General features: G+C 33.3%; 1 protein-coding gene and 1 long non-coding RNA gene across 2 annotated transcripts in view; one reads left to right on the forward strand and one right to left on the reverse strand.

The window, feature by feature from the left end:
• LOC127718227 (dnaJ homolog subfamily C member 10-like) overlaps positions 1 to 5,614 on the reverse strand; it is a 45,471-nt gene extending 39,857 nt beyond the window's left edge. Inside the window, exon 1 of the mRNA XM_052224209.1 lies at positions 5,553 to 5,614. The gene's annotated coding sequence lies outside the window, so the exon portion shown is untranslated. The remainder of the gene's footprint in view (positions 1 to 5,552) is intronic.
• An 8,015-nt stretch (positions 5,615 to 13,629) lies between these two features.
• LOC127718248 (uncharacterized) lies at positions 13,630 to 16,909 on the forward strand. The gene is made up of 2 exons (XR_007989657.1): positions 13,630 to 13,897; positions 16,148 to 16,909. It is a non-coding gene; the product is annotated as an uncharacterized LOC127718248 (long non-coding RNA).
• Positions 16,910 to 23,263: the final 6,354 nt, after the last annotated feature.

The following is a 23,263-nucleotide window of genomic DNA, read 5'->3' on the forward strand; positions in this document are numbered from 1 at the left end:
TGAAATACAATGAACTGAAATCGTCGAAATCAAACAAGAAGAAAACATTATCAAAACGTTAACATTTTACATCATTTTATTTTGTGTATTGGCTTATAATATTAAACGATAATTTTTATGCATAGTTTAATGTTGATTGAAGATTAAAGATAAATTAAGACAATGTTGAGTTCTAAACAGGTGTTCACTATTTACAATGATTGTATATTCTGGCGCGTGTAATTGTCTAGTCTGACGCGTGTACAAAGTTAAGTGTTAATTGGATGTTATTGTAGCAATAAAACAAGGGACACGCGTATAGCTATTCTTATTTGATTGTTTCTCATTGTATGAAAACAGTACATACATTATCTTAAACGTATTCTTTATATTTAACGAAAACTAGACGATCCCTTTCTTCTTTACAAATGTTTAATTTCTTCATCTATCAATATAATAAAAAAAAATCACTTAATTTATAACAACATATATAAAAACAAATTTCAATGGATATTTTTTTAATATATTTATTTGGAATAAGTCGTTTTAATAAGGTTTTTTTTTAATTTCTTGTCGCTAAATAGTCTTCTTGACGCTTCTTGTCGCTAAATTATTCTTCTTGTCGCTTCTTGACGCTTCATGTCGCTTCTTGACGCTTCTTGATGCTAATTAGTGAGACCCTCTCTAGATAATATTGTTTGAGTACACGACAACTCGTATCTTTGTCATTTCGTACCTTTGCCAACTCGTACTCAACCAACTCATGTGTAAATGAGATGATTGTGTCCATTTTCTGATATTAATTATTTACCAATGAAAGAAACAATGACATTTTTTTCTTTGCATGGACCAATCTTAGAATCAAAAATTAAAAAAAGTAATCGGAAAATTTGTGATGAATTTCCCCTATACAGTACAATACACATTTTTTTCCTTTTAAAAACACCACACAATTTGTATCACAGATTTATACTAGTATACACATTTTAGATGTAGTGCTGTGTATTTAAGATTATTTTATTCATGCAACAGTTACCACATGCGCTTGGGGATTACATAGTATATTTTTTGTGTTTTATTTTTTTTAGCGTACCCAGAGACATGTATTATATGTCTCTGGCGTACCCAATGAAGGTTATTTAAAACATTTTTCAATTCACGCTTACTTATCATGTTAAAGGAACAAATGAATTGGATAGCAAAGCTGACCTTATAAAAAGCTTTACTATAGTAATAAACATAATAAAGGTTTATATTTGGAACGAGTTAATTACATCATAACGTGGGAGTTTAGGTATTGACGAAAAACTTTATTCAGGTTTTTTCCGAAAAAAATTTCAAGTGATATATAGCTGTATTGTTCAATGATAGAACTATACGTGTGAATAAACGGAGATGTGAGAAACAGCTAGCAATCCAACTACAAAAATAACCAACAGAAATCTAGAGGATAACACACAGTCTTGATGGTATGATACTAAACCCCTAACGGGAAGGATTGTGCCTGATGTTCATATGATGAAGACATGATCTTTCAATCAGTTTAATTGAAGTCTGGAGCTGGCATGTCAGTTAACTGCTAGTAGTCTGTTGTTATTTATGTATTATTGTCATTTTGTTTATTTTCTTTGGTTACATCTTCTGACATCAGACTCGGACTTCTCTTGAACTGAATTTTAATGTGCGTATTGTTGTGCGTTTACATTTCTACATTGGCTAGAGGTATAGGGGGAGGGTTGAGATCTCATAAACATGTTTAACCCCGCCGCATTTTTGCGCCTGTCCCAAGTCAGGAGCCTCTAGCCTTTGTCAGTCTTGTATTATTTTTAATTTTAGTTTCTTGTGTACAATTTGGAGTTTAGTATGGCGTTCATTATCACTGAACTAGTATATATATTTGTTTAGGGGCCAGCTGAAGGACGCCTCCGGGTGCGGGAATTTCTCGCTGCATTGAAGACCTGTTGGTGACCTTCTGCTGTTGTCTGTTCTGTGGTCGGGTTGTTGTCTCTTTGACACATTCCCCATTTCCATTCTCAATTTTATTCAACAATAGACCTGCTAGTGTCTGTCTATCACGTGACGATACGCTCAGCTTTAAATCGTCCCGAGGCTCTATAAGTTATGAATGAACTTAATCGAAACAATCAAAGATCTATCATTAAAACTAAATTCTCCAAATAACTAAAAATAATGCGATGTGACATACGAAAACCAGGTGCGGATCAAGTCATATAAAGGGGGTTCCAACCATATGTCCCCTATACAAAAGCATTATTTGTCAAACAAAAAGGGGTTCCAATCCCTGGACCCCCCCCCCCCCTCTGGATCCGCCACTGAAAACTATTGACGATGTTCCTCAATATAGACATACATATGCAACTGTTGCAGTATTAAGGAACTTCTTACTTTCTACCTGGGTACAAGGAGGGTTTTTAAACATGGGACCTTAAATTATTTTGACTCCGAATGAAATTTCTCCTGAATTGTTGTATAACCCCTTTACCCTAACCAAAAATTATTTCCCTTTAATTTTATATCATGAATCAGGCTTTGATAAATAGCGGCATGCAAAAACTTATGTATAACAAATTGTGGATTTTTCATTAGTTTATCAGATGCTTTAAAGTAGCGTATATAAAAGTTTTTTTAAAAGTTAAAACGAGTCTAGTCTAAACATCTAAGATATATTTTAATTATTATCTGATAGGACAAACGATTAATGGACGACCATTTGATTATCATGTATTTGTTGGGAAAAAGGGGGGGTTGAAAAAGGAATATCCTGGCCTGTCAAGAGCCGAAATAAATAGTTTTGACCACTTCAGCAGAGAAATGAATATTCCGAAAAACATGTGTTTAGAAGTGAAACAATAAGCATGCGTAGCAACAGTTGAAAATGATAATTCAAAACATTACGAAATATATACACAGTCATATTCATTTGATTAATTAACTTCCCAATGTATAAATGACTGTGGTAACAATTTATAGTGGGATGTAGAAATTCTTCATAGAAACTAGGAATAAAATTATGCAAATATTTGAAATTATCCAAAAATGTTGACCTTCACTAATTAAATGTTTGCCAAGAAGAAGAACAAAAAAAATACCCTTTTGGTTATGATAAAAAACATTTGATACTCCCCAATTTTGCCCACCCCATCCTAGTAGGTAAGCTGCAATTCCCCTAAACTAGATTCTAAGGTATATAAACCTTCCCCTTTTAATATCGATCTGAAGAGGTATGTTTTTGAAATTATCCTAATGTACAAGTATGCATGCCATTTCCAAATTTTACAAAAATTACCAAATCTTGCAGAAAAAAGTTGACATGCACTTATTTCCCCCCAACAAAACCTTGGATTATGATAGAAATATTTGAAATCCCTTACATTTTGACTACCCAGTCCCAATTAAGTAAACTACAAATCTCCTAAACAAGGTCATGTATGGTAAACATAACCTCCCCAATTTAATATCGATCTGAAATGTATACAACATGCAATCGTTTACATTAAATGCATTTGGAATGCACTAATCTAAACCCATATCAATTTCAAGCGTTTGTAGTTTTAAACTGGTTGGAATTCCGACAGGTAAATATAAAAATAGAATTAATATTTCCCTACATGAATTCATTCCATTAAAAGGCGCAGACTAGGACGACTACATAAATAGATACATAAAAATAGACACCATGAAACTAAGGTACACGTTTTAAAAGAGTTCATTAAGAACTCAATGTCCTTAAAATATGAACAATAAAAAGTATACCATACTGAAGGCAAAAATAGCTGAAGAAATTGAAAGCATATGATTGAACAAATGATAAAGCACCCCCAAAGAAAAGGGGAACAAACTATCCAACACCGGCGTTATTGGTAGTCAATGTTCTTGATGAGACGCGATAAAAGCACTGGCACGGTGAGAAAGAACTGAGGTAGATGGAAATATTAATTTGTCATCTTTCCGTGTAAAAATTATGGTTGAGACGAAAGAAATCTGTTATGAAGTGATCCACTTATTGTATACTAAGTAAATTGACGAATTTAATGTGAACGAGGCTTTAGTTTTCTTCAAGAAAAACATGAATAATGAATTGAGCTATTTACAGATACAAAGAAGAAATAGTTGCTCGAGGTGATTGCGCTCAATTCTACAAGGTCTAGCAGTACATATGAAAAAGATGTTCAAATATCTACTGAATCACTTTGGTCCTACAAATCCCATTGCACCTTGACTTGAGTTAAAATGTTCTTTTTTGTTTTATGAACGTAGAATTGAAACATCAGAAAGCGTATGCCATTGTAAAAAGTCGGAATTTAATGAAGCAATAGAAATAATTGAATATTCAGAACATGACTCAGTCCGAGAAAATATGTTTTTAATGGAAATACCGAACCAAAAAAACTTGCAAGTTGGTAATCAGAATTGACTAAAAAGGAGTGAATAGCAACGAATGAAACTAAAATGAATTGGTGATTAAAGATGTACCTTTTGTCCATGGTGGTCATATAGAAAGGAGTTAAATATGATAGTGACTTAAAAATATACGATTTATTGATACAAGAATTATAATCAACATGGTTACATTTTTTGATTACTATATTAAGTACTTTTAAAACACCATATGTAATTATATTATACTTTTATTAGTTACCCAACAATGCGAACTTCAGCGATACTGATTATTGTTGCTGTACACGAAACGTGAAATATCCAACATCAAAGGTTGATTTAAACCAGAAATAAAACAGAAAAAATAGAAATTGTGACGACACAAGCTTGATACGAACACGAAAACATAGACTATTGTGAACAGCGAGGACTAAATGGAATCAATAGTAATAGTTTAAGACATTGAGGTTATATCGAATACGTCATTAGAGAATCATACATGACAATGTTTGATTGTACGCGTTTCAGATATTACCAAGAATGCCACTGAGAAGTTTTTAAAACAGCGAACTATAAAAGGAATCGGAAGTGAACGGTCAATAAACGATAATTGGTGAATCAGATGCCATTCGTTATAAGCACAATCACGGAAACGCGTATATGAGAAATTATTAAGAACAGAGAACATTTACGTTTAAAATATTAGACCGTTAACACGGTTTGATTTACATAATTTCTGAACAATAAAACCTATGTTCATCAAAAGTGCTAAATGAATATTGTCAGCGCATAATCAATCAAGGTGACAGTAGTTTTCCGTTGTTAAAATTTGAAAATCGATTAGGAAGAGATAAACCAAGGCAACAAAACAAACCCGAGGGATCGAATGAACCCAAAAAGGAGCGAGAACAGGTGCGTTGACAGCGTAAGCGTCTCCTGCTTTGCATGCATCACCTGTCATGCGAATTCAACCTCAGTCAAAATGTCACAATCGGCAATAGAACACAATCGGTAAAATGACAGATTAGACGAATATACGGGTATCTTAAGATCTTACACCGCAATAACATGTTACTAGTGAGTTGAGACACCGACACATCGTATCGGTCAACCCATTCGTGATGGTGATCATAGAGCTTATATATAGTGTCGATTTCAGTAGTTTTTCCTCATACCTCTGTTGGAGTAGGTTATGTCTGAAGATCAGCTGAAAAGAAATATAAATGTATGCTATATAACATATTTCCGTGAAACAGACACCTAGTCGTTGCCAAATTTTACCGTTTATTCGTGTTCGCACCGTAACTTATACTTAAAGATAAATTTTGATTCTGTCCATTGCAAAAATTCAAGTTTAAACATACAACAAAATCATCTATTTTGTAAAAAATATTTCCGTACTCCATGTATACCTTACAACAAAATTATTTTTATTTACCTGTGTACGTTATTTTATTTGGCGGAATTTTGTCCAAGGGTATGGTTGTCCTTCTGATATTCTTTCACATCTAGCACCCCCCCCCCCCCCTTTTTTTGTTTTTATCAATTTTGTATTTACATTGTGTCATAGATCAAATTTATTCGTTCAGTGTATGTTCACTTGTTTTTGTTAATATGTCCCTTGATTGAGTTAAGCCATTTCAATTGATATTTTATAGCGTGTCTTTCTATGTTGTGATGTTACACTATTGTTTCAGGTTAGTGTGAAGGTTGGCGCCTATTAAAACGTTTAAACCCGCTGCATTTGTTTGCACCTGTCCTAAGTCAGGAACCTGATGTTCAGTGGTTGACGTTTGTTGGTGTGGTTCATAAGTGTTTCTCGTTTCTCGTTTTTTATATAGATTAGACCGTTGGTTTTCCTGTTTGAATGGTTTTACACCAGTCATTTTTGGGGCCCTTTATATCTTGCTGTTCGGTGTGTACCAAGGCTCCGTGTTGAAGGCCGTATTTTGACCTATAATGGTTTACTTTTACACATTGTGACTTGGATGGAGAGTTGTCTCATTGGCACTCATTCCGCATCTTCTTATATCTATAATATATGTCATAATTAATACACCAACGTAACGAAAATACAGAAAAGAAGTTCACAGTATTGTTCATGGATTACAAATGTATTTCCTATGCCGACTGTTTGTGGACAAGATTGTCTTTTTGACAACCTTTCTACCTTTTCTGTAGCGTTGTCAGTTTTTCTGCGACTAATGAGTTTTGAACGTTTACTTGGTATCTGCCGCCTTTCTTTCTCCACATTTCCCCATATAAACTCGCTTGTTTATCTAGTACATGTATAAGACAAGTAAGTCAGTTATTACCATGTCATTTGAATTTAATTGAAATAGTAGCATTTAAAGAAGCTTTAACTTAAACCGGTTTTGAATAGACACGATATTATCAACTTTGACAGAACATATCATATAACATATGATACCCTGTTAGTTTTATTGTATTGTTCAACAGTTAAAGGTACTATAAGGAGATTTTAATAAAAACAAACATTATCTAAATGTTTTTGTCTTTTATAATGTATTTACAAGACTCGTCAACTGCTCAATTAATAAAGTAATTATTTATCAAGAAAATAATATCCACACATTTGATAAACCTGTTATAAAGTTCCCTTTTAATTTTAACCCTTAAAATGCCTTATTCGAAGTACCAGACGAGACTTTTTGAAATACCTATACACACAAATAATTGTATTCATAATTTCTAAAACTTTTGGAATGCCTTAAGTGCTTCTTTGTAAACTATATGACATGACAGACTACGGTAAGTGTGAATTTTTGCAGATCTAGAAATCACATATGAATGATAGGGTTTAGTTAAAAGACGAAAATCTTAAGACACAAAAAGAACTCGGTCAAACCGTTTCACAGATGATATCGGATATGTTCCTTATGTCGTAACTACAATAACCGTCCCTTTTCACGAATGTGACCTACCGAATTAGACTATTTACCGGATTTGTAATAACATAAGCAACACGACGGGTGCCACATGTGGAGCAGGATCTGCTTACCCTTCCGGAGCACCTGGGATCACCCCCAGTTTTTGGTGGGGTTCGTGTTGCTTAGTCTTTAGTTTTCTATGTTGTGTCTTGTGTGCTATTATTTGTCTGTTTGTCTTTTTATTTTTTAGCCATGGCGTTGTCAGTTTATTTTCAATGTATGAGTTTGACTGTCCCTCTGGTATTTTTCGCCCCTCTTTTGCTTTAATAGGAAGTGTTTTTTTTTTTTTTAATTGGGCGATTTATGAACATTCATTATTTCCTTTTCAGTAAACCCATACGAGTAACTGAAGTATATACATTTATCGCCCTGAACTCTCCCGTCTACCAATAAAACTCACGCTCAGGAAGGTTGCGTTTAGCTCAGTTGAATGTCTAAATACGCTACAACTTCCTAGTTTTCTTCTGAAAGGTAAATACTTTGATGAAATATTTCAATAGTCCAAGGGTTTGCCTGTTGCAAGGTTAAAGATAAATCTTTTAGATAAAGTTGAAATATGAACATTTTATAGACAGCTTATAAACGTAAACTGTATTTGATTTAATCGATAACATAAAAGCTGTTATTCTAATTATTTTGCAGTTTAGTGGTTAAATTGTACGAAACATGTATGCATTAATTTACTTCTAAAAAGTGTTGCAATACTTTTTTCGGAAGCAATGTAAAAGCCACATGCACATTTGAATTCTTTTTATATTTTCATGTACTGTAAGGGATAATAATAGAAACATAAATGAATTGAAGTTAGCACACACCAAATTAATTTCTAGTTCTTCGGACACTTTCCGTAAAAAAGGGTAGCGAGAGAACGAAATTTTTTTTATTTGTTTTTTTTTTTCGAAGTTTGATTTTTGGCAGGCGAAAGTATTTTTTACTATCGAGCGATATTATTTTTGAAATATAAAAAAAAAACAAAATCCATGAAAAGCATTTTATGCAAGCGAACGATCAGAAATTTACACAGTTTTGGTGCTTCATGTTTTTATATATCTCGTATCTTACTTCTTATATTACCCTAATTTGCTTCTTAAAATGTTCTCGGACACCCTGTTTTCAGTTCAAAATCGGTAACTAGTAGCAAAGCCAACAACTTTGTGTAGTCTGCTCAAATAAAGATCCAGATGAACATGAAATAGTACAACAGCATTGAACAGGTAGACATCCATGTTTGATGTCAGTTATAATTGATGCATTATAAAAATAAGGAGATGTGATATGATTGCCAATGAAACAACTTTCCACCAAAGTTCAAATGATATGGACATATACAATTATAGGCAACTGTATAGCCTTCAACAATGATATAAAACCCATACCGTGTAGTCGGCTACAAAAGGCCCTGACATGACAAATATGAAACAATTCATTTGAGAAAACTAACGGCCTAATTCATAACAAAACAATTTACGAAAAACAAATTTGACAGACATGATCCAACAACAACCAGCGAAGTCCTGACTTGGGACAGGCACATATAGAATGGTACATGTATGTAGTTTCAAATAAACGAATGCAAAGCATATATGCATGTATAAAGCTTTTATATACAACTATACATATTTGTGAATACAACAAGATGAAAATTTATAAAGGACTGTCCTTCAAAAACTATACCAATGTATACTACTACGTATTCAAATGCATCACACCAGATGCTATATACTAATTAAACAATTATAGGATCATTTTAATACATTCCACTTTATAATAGCTAGTCGTGCTTTGCTGAAGAATTTAGAATGATTGATTGATTGTTGGTTGCTTAACATCAAGTGGCAAATATTTCATGCATGTTCAGGACGAGAACAAATAAACAATAAACACAATGGAAAGGTCCTGAAACAGAGGCCGTCCTAGACGAAGGTCGGTGAAATTTGGACCACCACAGGAAAATGAGGGTACATTGGACAGGGACAAAAATTCAGCCTTGCAACAGGCCACCTACTGACCCTAGACTTTAAAAAAGTTGTTGCGAGAGTTTAATTAATTAATTAATTTCCCAATATATAAATGACTGTCGTAACATTTCATTGTGGGATGTTGAATTACTTCATAGAATAAACTAGGAATGAAATTATGCAAATATTTGAAATGATTCTAATGTAAAAAATTAGTCTTTTCAAAATTATAAAAAGATAAACCAAATCTTGCAAAAAAGTTGACCACCACCAATTAAATTTTTGCCAAAAAAACCCAACAAAAAACAACCTTTTGGTAGAAAATACTTGATATTCCCCACATTTTGCCCACCCCATCCTAGGTTATAAGCTGCAATTCCCCTAAACTAGATTTTAAGGTATATAAATCTTCCCATTTTAATATCGATCTGAAGAGGTTATTGAAATTATCTGAATGTACAAGTATGCCTTTTCCAAATGTACAAAAAATACCAAATCTTGCAGAAAAAAGTTGACACGCACTTAATAAATTTTGCCCCCCAAAAAACCTTGGATTATGATAGAAAATATTTGAAATCCCTTACATTTTGACTGCCCCATCCCAGGTATAAACAAGGTCAAATAAGGTAAATACACCTTCCCGTTTTAATATCGATCTGAAATTGTATACGTCATGCAATTTTCCCATTATGTCTTTTACACTAAATATATCACGAATGCACCAATTAAAATCAATGTCAATGTCAAGCGTTTGTAGTTTTAAACTGGTTGGAATTCCGACAGGTACATATAAAAATATAATTACTATTTCCCTTTATGAATTCATTCAATTAAAAGGCGCAGACTAGGACGAATATATAAATAGATACATAAAAATAGACATCATGAAACTAAGGTACAAGTTTCAATAGAGTTCTTTAAGAACTCAATGTCTTTTAAATATGAACAATAAAAAATATACCATACTGAAGGAAAAGATAGCTGAAGAAATTGAAAGCCTATGTTTAAACAAATGATAAAGCACTCCCCCCTCCCCAAATAAAAGGGAAATATGCTATCCACCACCGGCGTTATTGGTAGTCGATGTTCATGATGCGACGCGATAAAAACACTGGCACGGTGAGGAAGAATCGAGGAAGCTGGAAATATTAATTTATCATCTTTCCGTATAAAAATTATGGTTGAGAAGATTGAAGTGATCCCCTTATTGAATACTAAGTAAATTGACGAATTCAATGTGGACGAGGCGTTGGTTTTCTTTAAGAATAATGAATTGAGATATTTACTTATACAAAGAAGAAATAGTTGCTCGAGGTGATTGCGCCCAATTCGTGCAAGGTTTAGCAGTACATATGAAAAAGATGTTCAAATATCTACAGAATCACTTAATTAGTACTACAAATTCCATTGTACCTGGACTTGAGTTAAGCTATTCTTTATTCTTTAATGAACGCAAAATTGAACACCAGAAAGCGTATGCCATTGCAGAGCTGGAATTTAATGAAACAATAGAAATAATTGAAGATTCAGAACATGTCAAATACCGAATAAAAAAAACTTGCAAGTTGGTAATCAGAATTAACTAAAAAGGAGTGAATAGCAACGAATGAATGACTAAAAAGAATTGGTGATTAAAGATGTACCTTTTGTCCATGGTGGTCATATAGAAAGGAGTTAAATATGATAGTGACTTAAAAATATACGATTTATTTATACAAGAATTATAATCAACATGGTTACATTTTTTGATTACTATATTTAGTACTTTTAAAACACCATATGTAATTATATTATACTTTTATTAGTTTCCCAACAATGCGAACTTCAGCGATACTGATTATTGTTGCTGTACACGAAACGTGAAATATCCAACATCAAAGGTTGATTTAAACCAGAAATAAAACAGAAAAAATAAAAATTGTGACGACACAAGCTTGATATGAACACGAAAACATAGACTATTGTGAACAGCGAGGACTAAATGGAATCAATAGCAATAGTTTAAGACATTGAGGTTATATCGAATACGCCATTAGGGAATCATACATGACAATGTTTGATTGTACGCGTTTCAGATATTACCAAGAATGCCACTGAGAAGTTTTTAAAACAGCGAACTATAAAAGGAATCGGAAGTGAACGGTCAATAAACGATAATTGGTGAATCAGATGCCATTCGTTATAAGCACAATCACGGAAACGCGTATATGAGAACTTATTAAGAACAGAGAACATTTACGTTTAAAATATATTTTAATTATTATCTGATAGGACAAACGATTAATGGACGACCGTTTGATTATCATGTATTTGTTTGGAAAAAAGGGGGATTTGAAAAAGGAATATCCTGGCCTGTCAAGAGCCGAAAATAAATAGTTTTGACCACTTCAGCATGGAAATGAATATTCCGAAAAACATGTGTTTAGAAGTGAAACAATAAGCATGCGTAGCAACAGTTGAAAATGATTATTCAAAACATTACGAAATATATACACAGTCATATTCATTTGATTAATTAACTTCCCAATATATAAATGACAGTGGTAACAATTTATAGTGGGATGTAGAAATTCTTCATAGAAACTAGGAATAAAATTATGCAAATATTTGAAATTATCCAAAAATGTTGACCTTCACTAATTAAATGTTTGCCAAGAAGAAGAACAAAAAAAATATACCCTTTTGGTTATGATAGAAAACATTTGATACTCCCCAATTTTGCCCACCCCATCCTAGTAGGTAAGCTGCAATTCCCCTAAACTAGATTTTAAGGTATATAAACCTTCCCCTTTTAATATCGATCTGAAGAGGTATGTTTTTGAAATTATCCTAATGTACAAGTATGCATGCCATTTCCAAATTTTACAAAAATTACCAAATCTTGCAGAAAAAAGTTGACATGCACTTATTTCCCCCCAACAAAACCTTTGATTATGATAGAAAATATTTGAAATCCCTTACATTTTGACTACCCAGTCCCAATTAGGTAAACTGCAAATCTCCTTAACAAGGTCATGTATGGTAAACATAACCTCCCCAATTTAATATCGATCTGAAATGTATACAACATGCAATCGTTTACATTAAATGCATTTGGAATGCACTAATTTAAACCCATATCAATTTCAAGCGTTTGTAGTTTTAAACTGGTTGGAATTCCGACAGGTAAATATAAAAATAGAATTAATATTTCCCTACATGAATTCATTCAATTAAAAGGCGCAGACTAGGACGACTACATAAATAGATACATAAAAATAGACACCATGAAACTAAGGTACACGTTTTAAAAGAGTTCTTTAAGAACTCAATGTCCTTACAATATGAACAATAAAAAGTATACCATACTGAAGGCAAAAATAGCTGAAGAAATTGAAAGCATATGTTTGAACAAATGATAAAGCACCCCAAAGAAAAGGGGAACAAACTATCCAACACCGGCGTTGTTCATGATGAGACGCGATAAAAAACACTGGCACGGTGAGAAAGAACTGAGGTAGCTGGAAATATTAATTTATTATCTTTCCGTGTAAAAATTATGGTTGAGACGAAAGAAATCTGTTATGAAGTGATCCACTTATTGTATACTAAGTAAATTGACGAATTTAATGTGAACGAGGCTTTGGTTTTCTCCAAGAATAACATGAATAATGAATTGAGCTATTTACAGATACAAAGAAGAAATAGTTGCTCGAGGTGATTGCGCTCAATTCTACAAGGTCTAGCAGTACATATGAAAAAGATGTTCAAATATCTACTGAATCACTTTGGTCCTACAAATCCCATTGCACCTGGACTTGAGTTAAAATTTTCTTTTTTGTTTTATGAACGTAGAATTGAAACATCAGAAAGCGTATGCCATTGTAAAAAGTCGGAATTTAAAAAAGCAATAGAAATAATTGAATATTGAGAACATGACTCAGTCCGCGAAAATATGTTTTTAATGGAAATACCGAACCAAAAAAACTTGCAAGTTGGTAATCAGAATTGACTAAAAAGGAGTGAATAGCAACGAATGAAACTAAAAAGAATTGGTGATTAAAGATGTACCTTTTGTCCATGGTGGTCATATAGAAAGGAGTTAAATATGATAGTGACTTAAAAATATATGATTTATTTATACAAGAATTATAATCAACATGGTTACATTTTTTGATTACTATATTTAGTACTTTTAAAACACCATATGTAATTATATTATACTTTTATTAGTTACCCACAATCTAATTAAAATATAGATCTCGGATTTCGTTATACTACGTTATACTACATACGAAGATCTAACAAGTACCCAACAAGGTTTCACTTTTGTGACCTTATATAACGTAATATTTGACCCAGAAAGTATTTATATCGACCAATCAGAATGCTCCTTATAAACGCGACCTAGGAACATGTTGAAGATGGCGACGTAGAAATGGAAAAACAACATGGAAAATGCATTAACTGAAATTTTGCCTTAGTACAAAGTGAAAGAATTGAAATTTGAGAAGAGAAAAATTTTGGAAATCAAAGATTGCATGGTCAGGCTTCCAACATGCTTCCAACGGGCTATGGAAAAAGTTTACATACCAGATATCTGCTACCCGATATTCAAGTCTGCATTCAAAGGTAAATTCTCGAAAATAGAGTATTATTAAAGGTTGACATTTTTCTATCATTGGGCAACTTCTCGAGTGTTTACTCAAAAAAATATTTGTGGAGGATTCACAGTGTACTTTATAAAAACATGACAATATCCCAGAAAATACATTGCAAGTCTTCATTCTCCTAATTCTCCTACCAAAAAAATTATAATTTACAAAGTCAATGAAGATATGGGATCAGATAAATCTAAATTTATTGGTAAAAGTATATAAATCATAATGTCATCTTATTAATGATATTCTACTGTGTACTTGCAAAGATATACATGTATACTTATGCCAGCACATGCAGAAGAAGTTTTAATATCAGCATACTTTTTTTACTTCTGTCACACACTGATACATGTTGATATCATGTGGTGCTCCAGATAATTGTTAGGGGAAATTTTCTGCCAAGAAAGAAATTAATTGTTCACTATTCTTGTACTCGGCTGCAGTGGGTCAGAATGGCAATTAGTGTTTCAGTGTTCATTAAATATTAGTTTAATGCTTTGTGAGAAAAATAACTTCATCCTGTTTATGTACATATAAAAAAGAAGATGTGGTATGATTGCCAATGAGACAACTCTCCACAAGACACCAAATGACACAGAAATTAACAACTATAGGTCACCATACAGCCTTCAACAATGAGCAAAGCCCATATCGCACAGTCAGCTATAAAAGGCCCCGAAATGACAATGTAAAACAATCAAACGAGAAAAACTAACGGCCTAATTTATGTAAAAAAAAAATGAACGAATTACAAGTATGTAACACATAAACAAGCGACAACCACTGAATTACAGGCTCCTGACTTAGGACAGGCACATACATACAAAATGTGGCGGGGTTAAACATGTTAGCGGGATCCCAACCCTTCCCCTAACCTGGGACAGTGGTGTAACAGTACAATATAAGAATGAACTATAAAAATCAGTTGAAAGAGGCAAAAGTGTTACTTTAACCGTTCCAGAACAAATGGTAAAATTGCTGAATTTTTCGTTTCCATTCTCTAACTTTAGTTTGCCTCAACCAAATGTTATGAAACTTATACATAATACTTATTACCAAAAAAACTCAGATCAAGCACAAATTTGGGTAGCATCACTTTTACCGTTCTTCAGTTATGTCGTTTTATAACTTTATATGATCTGCAAGAGTGGGCATCATCTGTGTCCTATGGACACAGTCCCCATTTATTGTAGTCTTTCATACTCAAATATTTAGCTTTAACTACATGATTGAGTAACTTTGCAGAGGCGGATTTAAAGGGGGAGCTCAAGGGGCTCAGGCCCCCTTTTTTGGAAAAATTTGGTTGTTTATATAGGGAATCACTGAAGCATGGCTGTACAGGCCCCCATTATGAAGAAAATTTCTGGGTCCGCCACTGCTTTGTTTTCATTTGTAACATTACTAGTATAAATAATTTGAAGACTTGATTAAGTAATTATGCTCTTGACTGATAGAATACTCTATCTTTAAATTCAACATGTCCAATACATATACTTGACCAATATATAGAAGAACAAGACAGACGAGGCTATCTCTATCATAGTACATACATGTATGTTAAATTGTTCAGAAAACAACCAACCATCAAACAAAATCAATAGGTATCTTATAAGATTAATGTCTGGAAATGATGATGCTAAACAAAAAGTAAAAAATGTGAAATGAAATGAAATACAAGTTTAAAGATTTGTGTACAGATACTGATAATAAATACATGTACGTACAAATTTGATTAGGGAATCCACACCTCAAGGACTAATCCCAAAAAGGATTACTCGAGGGCCAGTGTTTTTATTTCCCCCAAAAATGTTCAAAGATAAGAAGATGTGGATCCTAGAAATGGATTCACAGTGTCAATTTATAAATTTACTTTTAGATAACCTACATGTATATCTGTAAGTAACATTTATTTAAGGACAATAAAACATTCTGTCATTAACCAGAGGAACATATCAATTAAAATGTGTTTGAATAAACACTAGTATTAAGTAACAGGGTATGTACATGTAGGTAGGGAAACCCTAAACAAACATGCATGTACATTTTTTCTTCATCTTTTAGTCTGGAAAAGCTAGTAATAATTATTAAAGAAAAAAATTAAATGAGTTCCTCTGAACAATGCTGAAACGGATGTTAAATAATCTAAAATAAGCTTTATAATGGAGTCAGCATTGTTTTGAAATCGGAATATTCCATAAATATATTTAAATTGATATTTCAGGAGCAGACATTCTTCCCCTGTCTATATAGCTTCATTGAAAGAAATCAGACACAGAAAGTTTGGGGAAATGAAATTGAGAGTCACTGTGAATAATTCACACACATGCTAGACATAAAGAAATGGCCAGACACAGGCTCAGCTATAGAATATGTATCAACTGGAAGCAACAGCATTTTCATCAGAAAACTAAAAAGGATGTGAAAAACATGAAACATGCATTTGGAAATGTTCAGCCGCCAAACAAATAGATATGCCAGGAAATGCAAATTGTTTGCTAATATAAATGTCAATGATGTCTGTACAAAAGCAAAGATATAAAAGCCTTTTTCATTTATACATGTAACAGTCATCATGGTCATATACAATACAGATTTAAGACCATCAGACAATCTTTAAATCTTTGGAAGCCACGGTACCTAGTCCAAGACATTCCATATTTTCAACTCGTTATGAAGACATATTTGACCAATCTGGTTTCCAATAGAAGTTTAAAAATAAGTTCTACATGTACATGACATGATGATCACCAGCAATGAAGGTGATATAGGATATAATATTCAAAGTAGAGAAGTATAAAGTGAATTTGAACCTCCCACCATAATAGCATTCTGCACATTTTGGATCACATATGGATCAAGCTGTTGTACTTGTGAACTAAAAGATTGTTGCTTGGTTGTTGTCAGGTACATTGTACATGTTGACAGTGCTATATGTTCATTAAATAAAATGCAGTTCAGAACAGTTATATTTTAGTAATAGATAGATTTCTTCTGTCTTTATTTGAATGGATAAACCAGATAATTAAAAAAAAAAAAATTCTGACAACTATGTCTGTTCTGGAACTGAAGACTACCTTCACTTTTTGTATCTTCCTTGTTCATTTTCCTCCAGATAAATTACTGACTATCACCATGAGGCTTATAACATGTATAAGTAGGCTTAATTCCTCCAAGGTCTCCAGTTATGTCCTGTCTGTGACAAAAGTTTCAGAATACAAGACATGCAAGACATGAAATGCTAATCATGCTAATCGGACAACAACATTTACTATTTATATGAAGTTTTATATTTCAGAGGGTAGAAATCATGGATTTGTCATACTTAAAATCATAATCATGATAATGTATAAGGAATCCTTATGTTTAGAAGTTTCTGTCAAGACATATGTCCATTGTCCTTATTCCATTTTCATTGTTCAGTGCTCCTTAAAAAACTACATGTGTAGTGATTTTATCAAGTGAATTTGTAGTATATTATAAGTAATATGATAACTATATTTTGTATACATGTATGGGATCAAAGGTTTACATGTGTTGTCAGACGGGGTTCAACTTGTCTCTCAATTTTTTGTCGAGCCCCGGATTCTCACTAAGGCGAGTCCTGGACTCATCATAATCAGTCTGGACTCATCATTTTCAAAACTTGCGAGTCCCAAGATGCATGAAAATTGTAAAATGTTGTATCAACTGAGCACATACATGTATATCACCATTTTATCACAAAAGTTAAAAAATAATCTAAATTTTGTGTAATTAGGGATAGTGATGCGGCGGCGTTAACTCACTTCTTAAAAGCTTAATATTGCAGAAGGTAGAAGATCTGGATGCTTCATACTTTGTATATAGATGCCTTATGATATGAAGTTTCCGTCTGTCATATGTCTATTGTCATTGACCTCATTTTCATGGTTCAGTGACTACTTGAAAAAAAAGTTCAGATTTTTTGTAATGTTAATTTCTCTCTTATTATGAGTAATTGGATAACTATATTTGGTATGTGCGTACCTTGCAAGGTCCTAATGCCTGTCAGACAGTTTTCATTTGACCTCGACCTCGTTTTATGGATCAGTGAATAAGGTTAAGTTTTCATGGTCAAGTCCATATCTCAGATACTATAAGCATTAGGTCTACTATATTTGGCGTACATGCATGTATGTAATGATTGTAAGGTGTACATGTCCAGCTGGCAGGTGTCATCATGGTCATCTGAGACCTCATTTTCATGGTTCAGTGGTACTAGTTTAGTTTTTGTGTTTTGGTCTGTTTTTCTAATACTGTATGCAGTAGGTCAACTATATTTGGTGTATGGAAATATTTTACAATGTACATATCAGTCTGGCAGGTTTTATTTGACCTTGACCTAATTTTCACGGTTCATTGCTCAATGTTAAGTTTTTGTGTTTTGGTCTGTTTCTCTTAAACTTTAAGCAATATGTCAACTATATTTGGTGTAAGGAATGATTGTAAGGTGTATGCATGCATGTATGTATGTCTGGTAGGTATCATCTGACCTTGACTTCATTTTCATGGTTCATTGGTCCATATGGAATTTCCATGGTTTGGTCTGTTTGTTTTATACTACAAGCAATAGGTCATCTATATTCTGTGTATGGAATGATTGTATTAAAGGTGTACATGTATTTCCGCCTTGGTTTATCTGACCTTGACCTCATTTTCTTGGATCATAAATGTTAATGTGATACTTGTAGTAAAACTTTATAAGTAGGACTATCAACATAAAATCAATGGTCAGTATAGTAGGCGTCACATTTCAGCGTGTGCACTCTTGTTTCAACTTATAAGTCTACAGATATCTAAATAAAAAATTAAGGTATATACATTAGGTAAAAATAAAATCAAACAAAAGACGGTGTTCATGTGACCCCAACCTCATTTTACCCATCAGTGATTAAGGTTATTTTTTTGTGCAAATTAATTTCTCAGATTCTACACAATGTATATAAAGCAGTAGGTCAAAGTTTACATATGAACAAGAAGAGATACTATACATGAAACGTTTATATATATGTTAATGATGATGATGATGATGGATAGCTGCTTACAGTCCAGTGGCAAATTAGTATGCATATTCAGGACAAGAATATGTTTATGTGATGTGAATAATAACCCTGCTTTGTAATAGACCGACAGCAACTAAAATAGCAAAAAATAATTAAATGACATCTAGAATGAAACCTACATGTATATATAAGGCTTCAATAGAAGGAAAGGCAATTGTCTATGCAATATGTCAAGCTCTAGTCTTTAATGTGTCTATAAAAGCAGTGAATAAATTCAGCAGAAATATCTTGTTCATTGTGTCTGTGATAATCATTCATGTACATGTTCATCACATCACTGCATGTACAAAAATGTACCACATCTATTTTATATAGATCTGTCATATGCATTTAATACACAATTCTAAAAATAAAAAAATAAAAACTATAGGCCATGCAACATGTACTGCAAGTATACAACAGGGTTTATACTTGGTACAGGCACATGGAATGTGATTGAATTTAATGAAATAGTTTTTGTGTCACCTGAGACCATTGTTGCAAAATGTGACACTTAGGGATTACAATCAGCATAATCGTGCAGCAGCATAAACTATTTGAATAAAGTTTGATATTTCAGAAGATAGATGACCTGGACGTTTTATACCTTGTACACAGATACATTTTTGTGTACCTTATATGTGTAGTCACTAAGTTTCTGTCCAACAAATGTCCATTGTCCTTGACCTAATTTTTTTGGTTCAGTGACTGCTTGATTAAAAATTATGCTTTTTTTTCTCATTTGAAATTTTCACTTTACAAATGTATTATGGTCAAGTCTGTATCTCAGATTCTATAAGCAATAGGTCAACTATATTTGGTGTATAGAATAATTGTTAGATGTACATGTGCATTTTGGACTAGCAGTTTTCATCGAACCTTGACCTCTTTTTCATGGTTCAATCTTTAGTTGTTGCGGTTAAGTCTATTTCTCAAACTAGCAATTAGGCCTCTACATTTGGTGTATGGAATGATTTTAAGGTGAACATGTCCGACACAGGCATTTTTTTCTGACCTTGACCTTTTTCATGATTTATTATTTATGATTGATTTTGGTCTATTTTGCAGACACTTTGAAGCAATAGGGCCACTATATTCTGAATATGACTTCTGCAGCCCTTCTGTGTCAAGTATATATTGATCTTAAAAAATGGCAGGTTATTGATAATTTAGTTTATTGCTTTCAAATTTAAAAATTTGATTAAAAGGTAAAAAAAGCTAGAATTTTCATTTTGGACTAAGGGAGCTACCATTTGATTTTTATGGGGGGGGGGCTAGGATGAAAAATTTTGTTCTGCATTTTTTTTTAGTTGTAATATCTGTCCTGCCTTTTTATTTTTCACTCTATTCAGTCCTTTTTTTTTACCTAAATTGTCATCCTGAGGCCATAAAAAAGAATATGTTTGTTTGCCCTAACCCTATCTACCCATATAATAGCTGCCTACTCAAAATCTTTTATTGTCCTGATGTGAAAAAGTTTTTTTTTTAATCAGATAGGCATGAAGACTAAAAATCATCTGACACTTCAATTACTCTTTACCGAAAAAAAGAAAATTCCTACCTACCTACCCACTGTCTCTACCTTTGGGTAGGGTTTGGGCAAACCAAAATATTTTTAAGTGTGGCCTGACTTTTTTTTTTTGCAAGTGTCTCATCCTGCCTTTTTTTTTTCAAAACTCCTGTCCTGCCTATTTTTTTCAAATTTAATCCTAGCCCCTCCCCCCTAAAAATCAAATGGTAGCTCCCTATATAACTTTTTCAAATGATCTTGGATTTTAATAAAACTCTACAGCTATCTCAATCATATATTGATCTTACAAAATGCAAGGTTACTTGGAAGTCAGGTTTATTGCTAGCTGAAAATGTAAGGATTTATTTAAAAGGTAAAAAAGCAAGAATTTTCAGTTCGAGCTAAATTCACAGCTAGTCAAAGTCGAGACTTTAGGTTTGCACTCCGTCAGTCTGGCAAATCAGTTTTCCACACTTTTTTTCTTCATGCTTGAAGATATTGATTTGATTTTTGGTGTATTGTTTTATCATGACAAGTTACAGATCAAGTTCGAATTTTATTTATCAATTATAATGTCAATGATAGACTAGGATTGGTTTTTTGTATATATGTATCTGCTACAGCATGGGAATTGTATAGGAAATACACATGTATTTAAATATATAGCCTACTACCTAAGATTTTTTTCTTACTAGATACAAAATAAAAGAGCCCCCCCCCCCCCCCTGACAGTTCACAAAAATTCGTACGGTAAGGCACCTCTCTAGTAGACTCGACCAACTGAGCTAAAAAAAACTTCACTAGAGCAGCTAATAGAGGACAGTTTTTTTTGTCTTGTATGCAAGCCGAGGGGGGTGCTTGTGGCGCTTAGACTTTTTACATGTCCTATTCAAACTATGCATAGTTTGCACCCCCTTATCAAAATCCTTGATCCACGTCTGGCAGAGGGAAGCAGTCAGGGGCGGATCCAGCCATTTATAAAAGGGGGGAGGGGTTCCTAACCCAGGATAAAGAGGGGGGTTCCAACTATATGTCCCCATTCAAATGCATTGATCGTCAAAAAAAAGGGGTGTTCCAACCCCCGGAAGCCACCCCCCTGGATCCGCCACTGGCAGTGCTATAGTGTACAGTTTAACAGTGTTTACTGTACTCTTTAATTTCCACGATTACGATCCGACCTCAAGTCATAAAGCATATGAGGCACATCTGAAAACTTTGACAAACGTCACATATTTCAAATATTCATGGCTATATATTTACAATATGACGACGAAAGAGATTTAAAAACTATTTCCAAACGATTAACAATCGAAGCGGTAAATTTTAAGTCCCATTGTTTTTATTTTTGGATACCCTCGGGACCTTTCAATGAACCTCATTCAAGTAAATATGTTCCGCGTGCGCTGTTCAGATTGGATAACTAGAATTCTGATTGGTTGAAAAAGTCACATGCAAAATCCTTCAGAAGTGAAACCTTATACGGGTAGTTGTTAGATCTTCGTATGTAGTATAACGTAGTATAACGAAATCCGAGATCTATATTTTAATTAGATTGAGTTACCCAACAATGCGAACTTCAGCGATACTGGTTATTGTTGCTGTACACGAAACGTGAAATATCTAACATCAAAGGTTGATTTAAACCAGAAAGAAAACAGAAAAAGTAAAAATTGTGACGACACAAGCTTGATACGAACACGAAAACATAGACTATTGTGAACAGCGAGGACTAAATGGAATCAATAGCAATAGTTTAAGACATTGAGGTTATATCGAATACGCCATTAGGGAATCATACATGACAATGTTTGATTGTACGCGTTTCAGATATTACCAAGTATGCCACTGAGAAGTTTTTAAAACAGCGAACTATAAAAGGAATCGGAAGTGAAGGTCAATAAACGATAATTGGTGAATCAGATGCCATTCGTTATACGCACAATCAAGGAATGAGAAATTATTAAGAACAGAGAACATTTACGTTTAAAATATTAGACCGTTATCACGGTTTGATTTACATAATTTCTGAACAATAAAACCTATGTTCATCAAAAGTGCTAAATGAATATTGCCAGCGCATAATCAATCAAGGTGACAGTAGTTTTTCCGTTGTTAAAATTTGAAAACCGATTAGGAAGAGATAAACCAAGGCAACAAAAAAAAACCCGAGGGATCAAATGAACCCAAAAAGGAGCGAGAACAATTATAAGTGCGTTGACAGCGTAAGCGTCTCCTGCTTTGCATGCATCACCTGCCATGCGAATTCAACCTCAGTCAAAATGTCACAATCGGCAATAGAACACAATCGGTAAAATGACAGATTAGACGAATATACGGGTATCTTAAGATCTAACACCGCAATAACATGTTACTAGTGAGTTGAGACACCGACACATCGTATTGGTCAACCCATTCGTGATGGTGACCGTAGAGCTTATATAGTGTCGATTTCAGTCGTTTTTCCACCTCTGTTGGAGTATGTTATGTCTGAAGATCAGCTGAAAAGAAATATAAATGTATGCTATATAACATATTTCCGTGAAACAAACACCTAGTCGTTGCCAAATTTTACCGTTTGTTCGTGTTCGCACCGTAACTTATACTTAAAGATAAATTTTGATTCTGTCCATTGCAAAAATTAAAATTTAAACATACAACAAAATTATTTATTTTGTAAAAAATATTTCCGTACTCCATGTATACCTTACAACACAATTATTTTTATTTACCTGTGTACGTTATTTTATTTGGCGGCATTTTGTCCAAG

This window comes from Mytilus californianus, unplaced genomic scaffold (genome assembly GCF_021869535.1).
Source record: "Mytilus californianus isolate M0D057914Y unplaced genomic scaffold, xbMytCali1.0.p SCAF_10, whole genome shotgun sequence".
Lineage (NCBI taxonomy): Eukaryota > Metazoa > Mollusca > Bivalvia > Mytilida > Mytilidae > Mytilus > Mytilus californianus.